Source organism: Pyrgilauda ruficollis, unplaced genomic scaffold (genome assembly GCF_017590135.1).
Source record: "Pyrgilauda ruficollis isolate IOZ18807 unplaced genomic scaffold, ASM1759013v1 scaffold57, whole genome shotgun sequence".
Classification (NCBI taxonomy): Eukaryota; Metazoa; Chordata; class Aves; order Passeriformes; family Passeridae; genus Pyrgilauda; species Pyrgilauda ruficollis.
In genome coordinates, this window is record NW_024527377.1 from 3886507 (window position 1) to 3892722 (window position 6216).

Consider the following 6216-nt stretch of genomic DNA (forward strand, 5'->3'; position numbering starts at 1 on the left):
ACCTAAAAAGATTAACGATCTCCACTTTATTTCATTGAAGCCATCATTGCACTTCTTTATTGACACCTAAGTTGTTATAAATTATGGCTCTTTCACAATTCTGTAACTTTCATCTTTCTGTGCTTTTAACATTCACCCCTAAGAAGGAGGTCTGCTGTAGAAACAGGAATTCTCTTGATTTTGTGAGATAGTTCAAGGAGATCTGTATTATATCAGGTGAAGTGTCAACAGAAATTTGCCATGGTATGCACTTCTGTCAATGCCACCTGTAGCACACTAAATGCATTTGCTGTTATTAGACCCTTCTATTTTTCTTTTCCTAGCTGAAAATTCTGCCATGGTTCTTTTGTTGCTCTGTTTCTCAGTATCTGAGGAAGGAAGTTACATCTGCCTACATGACAATATCATCAGCATTCAAGGTGAATGTGTGAGTCAGGAACAGTATGAACTGAGGATCTAAACAGAAAAAAATTTGAAAGAATAATAATTTGGTGGTTTCTAGGGAGGTTCTGCTGGTGCACGTACAAGCCTTCAGTCTATACCCACATCTTGTTTTCTCTGTATTTTCTTTATCTAAAGATGGCTCCTTCAGATACAAGTTCTAATCACATAGTCTCTGATCCATTGGTTATTTGAAGCTTTTGGGATTTACCAAAGTAATTATTCCTCTTGCTATTTCTGGTCCTTTTTTCCCCCCTATGCTGGTATAATGCCAGGAGTCCCTATGATTGAGAAAAGATGGAAAGAAGAATATTGAAGATAAAACACTCCAGTAGTAACTCTGTCATCTGTTTTGCTAATCTGCCATGTGGAATCTCTGCCATGTGAAGAACTCAGGGCAGACAGAAAACTGGGAGTTGAACAGGACATCCATATAGGAAGTGATTCTTCCAATACACAATTTGGAAAATATGAGCATTTTCAGTGCATTAAATCAGCAGAACAATTATTCACTTTTTTGGTGTTAGTTTTCTGCCAACTCAGGGCACTGAAATGGCTCAGCAAGCCAATGGCCAAGGGAGCTGAGGCGGGGGTTTGGCCAGAGGCAAGAGGTGACAAGAAGGCAGATGGCCCTGGGGTGCTACAGAGCCAAGCCTGCATTTCCTGCTGCTCCCACCTGCCACTGGCTTGTCAGGAGCTCAGATGGGGAGCAGAGCTATGCAAGGAAATGGGAACACACAGCTGCAGGAACAGGGGAGCAGCAGCACTCCAGTGGCCCTTTAAAGTAGTTTAAACCACTAGAGTGGCTAGAGCCCTGTGTTTTGCAGCTCTGTTTCCAAAGGTGACATGCTTACATATGATTAATTCCTCAGATGGATCAGTGAAGATATTTCAAAGGATTTCTGGTCAGAGATCACTAAGCAATCTCACTGTTAACATCTAACCTGACCACTCAAGCTTCCATCAAGCATGGAAAAGCTTAATGAGAAATTAGCCAAACCTGTAATGAGAGGAGCTGATGACAGAGACAGGCTGAAGCTGAGCTGCACACCTGCATTAACCAAAGGCTCAGGTTTCCCTTTGATTCTGTCAATAATTAAGGTGCTCTTTTACATCTGCAAAACATTTTTTCCCTTTTTCACCCTATAAAAATTCCTATTGAGTCAAAGGGTTTGGGAGTTATCCCTTAGTGTGGTATACCAAATTTAAGTTACAGCTCTGCAAGGAAAAACACTCTGAGCAAGGAAAGGAAAGAAGAGAGAGAAGATATTGTTTCTATTTAAAACAAAGAAAAATCTGGCTAAAGATTTATTGACTTCACTTTTGGTTTAAGCTCTCTAAATATCTTACTAATTAGTATGCAGTGTCACTTACAGAGAAATTAGAAAATAAGAAAATCAAATGCAGCAGAAAATCAGGATTTGCATTTCTCACACTACTTGTTGCAATTTTTCCAACTTTTTGTGTCCTGCACCTTACAGGGGGGATTCAGTCATAAAACCTCAATTCTTTGTGGAGAAACCTGAGCCAGTTGGTGCCACGCTGCGCCCTCAAGTGCACGAGTGCAGTGCCACCAGAACTGCATGCAAGCAATGAACCCAAATGTTCTTTAGGTTATGGATAATGGATTAAATGTTTATGACCTTCCAAAATTTGCTTTTGAAACAACTAACAGTGGTTTTGTAAAGCATAAAGGTATTTTCTTAAACTTGTCTAGGGAGTATACAATGTATTTCACTGGTTTATATAATAACTAATAACATTTTCTTCTGCAATTTACATAATTTCTGTTACACTAATAGAACTATACGAGCCCATTTCTTCAGCTAATTAAGTCACATATAAGTATTCTCATGTGTGCAAGTTGAAAACTGCTTTAAGTAGCAAAAATTTCAGCACATTTCAAAAATATTGCATTCATATTTTACTAGGATTCAGCCTGTAATCACGTTTATAATTCCTTTGACCCTATGCCCCTCAGTTGAGTCAATTTACAGCACTTTTATAAAACATTAAAAAGGGAAGAGAAGGGAAGGGAAGGGAAGGGAAGGGAAGGGAAGGGAAGGGAAGAGAAGAGAAGAGAAGAGAAGAGAAGAGAAGAGAAGAGAAGAGAAGAGAAGAGAAGAGAAGAGAAGAGAAGAGAAGAGAAGAGAAGAGAAGAGAAGAGAAGAGGCCTTGATAAGCCATTAAAAATGTAACCTAAAACCACACAGGTCATGAAGCCTAGAAATTAAGGTATTCAAACAGATGTTCTCTGATGTCTAAGTTAGTTAGTAGACCAGATCAAATGATACCATTTATCCAAACCTTCCTACTCATAAAGTCCTTGGAACATTATGTAACAACTTGTAACAGAAAAGCATCCATTGTAAAATACTAATAACTTCATAATCCCACACGAAACTCTAGGACTGGAAAATGACCCTGATTCATGGACAGGTAGGATTCCATGATTCCATTAGAGAGCATTCCTGGACACTCATCCAGCAGTCCCAAAGCGAAGTTCCTGTAAAAGGAGCCAAGGAGCTCCTCCTTTCCCCCGAGGTCTCTGCCAGCACAGCCTCTGTCACAGAGCAGCTTCAGGGGTCAGACGAGCATCTCAGCTTGGTTCTTTCCTTTTTCTTGGGAGCTCTCCGTGTTTTCTCGGGATGTGGTGTTTGCTGGGCGCTAGAGGCTGCTCTTGAATAAAGTGGTGCCATAGTGTCACCTGCTGGGAAGTTCTGCCCCTGCTTCTTTTTACAGGGCCAACAAATGTTAAATAACTAAACGAAATGTTTGTTTTTTACCTTCTTTCTGATACGCCACATTCTAGCCCACTATACTCCTATTGAAAGATATTTTTTTCTTTTTCTCTAAAAACCAGGCAACAGTTCAGAGTAGAACAATAAATATCCTGGACTTTTCTTCAGACTGTCATTCAATATATATCTGGTGGGTGTTTGGTCTTAACTGTCTGATTTAAACTTACACTGAGTGAGCTGCTGTTCTTTTGATTCCATGCCAACAGTTTCTCTTCCATATTTTACTGTCTTTTCCTTTATTTACTACAATGACACACATTTCCAGCTATAAATACTTCCATGTCCTCTTAGGGACTCAAATGATTTTAGAAAGAAATTTCAAACAGCTGATTCTGTCATTAACAATGATTTTTTTGCAAGGATGGCACTAGCTGGTGCAGTGGGGTCAGGGAGCATAAAGTTGTGGTTTTGAAATAAAAAAAATTATTTGACTCAATACAGGTGAAATGAGACAACTGGAGTTTTGGTTTTATTTAAATCACTTTTTGATTAGAAGTGATAGGAAAGTATCTTAACTAATTAGCTGCATTAGAGGTAGAACAGCTAAAACTTCTCTCATTACTTAATCACTGTTATAAGGGAGGAATTCATTCATGGACACGGAAATTGTTGAGAGTTAGGGGTTGGTTTTTTGATGATGTCCCAAAGGAAGCGTTACCATTTCCTAATACCATTTTTCCTCAAGTGGCACTCACTCACCCCAGCAGCCAGAGGGAAGAATGTTTCAGTGGTTTGAGGAATGGGGAGGGAGAGAAGAGTACGAGGAACATTTTATGGCTCTTTGACACTGCTGCAGTCACTGGGAGTGACTCTGGATGGCTGCACTGTGTCCATGCACAGCTTCTTGTCCTGCTCACACAGTGGTGGCTCAGAACTTGTGGATGCAGCTCTACTCAGCAACCACTCAATTCTCAACACTCTGATCTGTATTGCTCTATAAAACTTCTATAATGTGCTGTCAAACACATAACACACCATTTGGGGGGGTCTTATGTTATTCCCAACTACAGCAACACTTGGTATTTATTCCCACCAGCGTTTTAAAGGTCAAAAACTCAACTGGATCATTTGCAATATAATCTGTTTTGCTGACTGAAAAAGTTATAGGAATGCAAAGCATAAATAACAGCTAATCACAAAAGTTTACCCTTTAGCACACAGTGGCATTTTGCTGTTTTAAAATATTTATAGTGCGATTAACTCAAAATGTTAAATGGCAAAAAAAAGTTCCTTAAAACATTACCCCCCAAAAAAACAATAAATCAGAGATAAACAGGAATTAGCCAAAGAAACTGTCTTGCCAAGTATCATTGAATAAAAATTTTGTTTCTCCTATTCTAAAATTAATTATCTTCCATTCTGCTAGCCAGAAATTTATATTAAATGTACAATTTCCTGATTAAAATAGGAATTCTTCCAGAATAATCTTTTTCTATACTTTGAATTAATTAGTTTTTAAGTATTTGAAAAGTGAGTTTTTATCCTTTCACACAAGAAGACAAAGAGAGGGTCAGTAAAACCAAACAAGGCTGTGCAAGATCCACATGAAAAAAGAACAAAACTTTACTTATCTCAGCTTCATTACGGTATTTTTTCTTTAGAAACACCTTGTTAGGAAAAGCAAAAAGTTGTGTGTCACTTAGTCCCCTAACTTTTCAATGAGCCCTAACTATTTTAAGTATTTTTGTGATTAAACAGAACTGACATTTATGGCAGACAAAAACTAGCCACAAAATGGGTTTTCAAAAGAAAATATTGTTCATCTTCACATGAGTAGCAAGAGCTGGACCAGTGGTCTGTAAAAAGAAGAGTGGTGAAATACCATCATCTGCAGAAGACCAAAACAAGCCTGATCTCCAAGCTAAAAGTAATCAGTTATTCATGCATAGTGCCCCTCCCTGATAAATCAGTGAACTGAAACCAAAGTTACATCACTTTTGGTTTTGAGTTTTTTCATGTTTTATTTAATGTGCTTAAAGCTGTATTCTGTATTAACTTCACCTTCCTTGGCTGCCCAAAATGACTCCTTAGGAAATTGTACTTTGTAAACAAAACAAATCTCTTTAACTTAGGGCTCCCTTACAATGCCACAAGACTTCTTGCTTGCTTTAAAATAAGAAGTGTGAGGACAGAGGGCATTTAAAGCAATCAGTGGCTGATTAAGTAATTTCCATCAAACAGTAGTAAGTGAAGCACAACTAAATCATGTGTAGCAAAAATTTGAGCACATTTATTATGCACAGTGTAAATTTTCCTCATCAGACACTAGAAATAAAATTATCAAATGTTTCTTTAATAGTAACATAAGAAAAGATGATCACAGACTATGTGATAACTTCACTTCCTATTTTTAAAAAATAGCTCACTGTGAGGCTGTAAAGAGGAGTCTGAGACATCCTTATCTTAAGGGAGCAACATAATGAGGTAAAGAGGAGCCTTGGTTAACTCTTATGTTCTCAGTCACAAAACTTTTATGCTCTATTCTTCAGATGCATTGGGGAAAAAAAATATTATTTTAATTCTTAGAATTCTGCTTCTATTCAAGGCTACCTTGTCCACCCTGACTCTAATATTGGGTAGTTAATGAAAGGCAGAAAATCACTATCAAGTCTCACTCCTGTCAAGAGGTATATTCATATATTCAACTGCAAGACAGCAACATACAGAGCTGAGCTATATCTTTAAGAACAGCCCAATACTGCTGGAGTCCACAAGATGGAGCAGAACTTAACTCCAGCAGCCTTCAGCAAAAGTAGCTTAAAGCCTATACTTAGCTCATCTGAATCATGGGTGAATAAGAGGCTGCTGATCTCTGAATCCTCAGCAAAAATACAAGAGCTTCCATGTGCTTTGTAACACAAATTGTTAAATTTTCAGTGTCTAAGAAGCCAAGAACACAGAATCGATCATAAAGTAGCTTATATTAGGAAAAAAATATATATGTCGATCTGAATATTTATATTGCTGCAAGGCT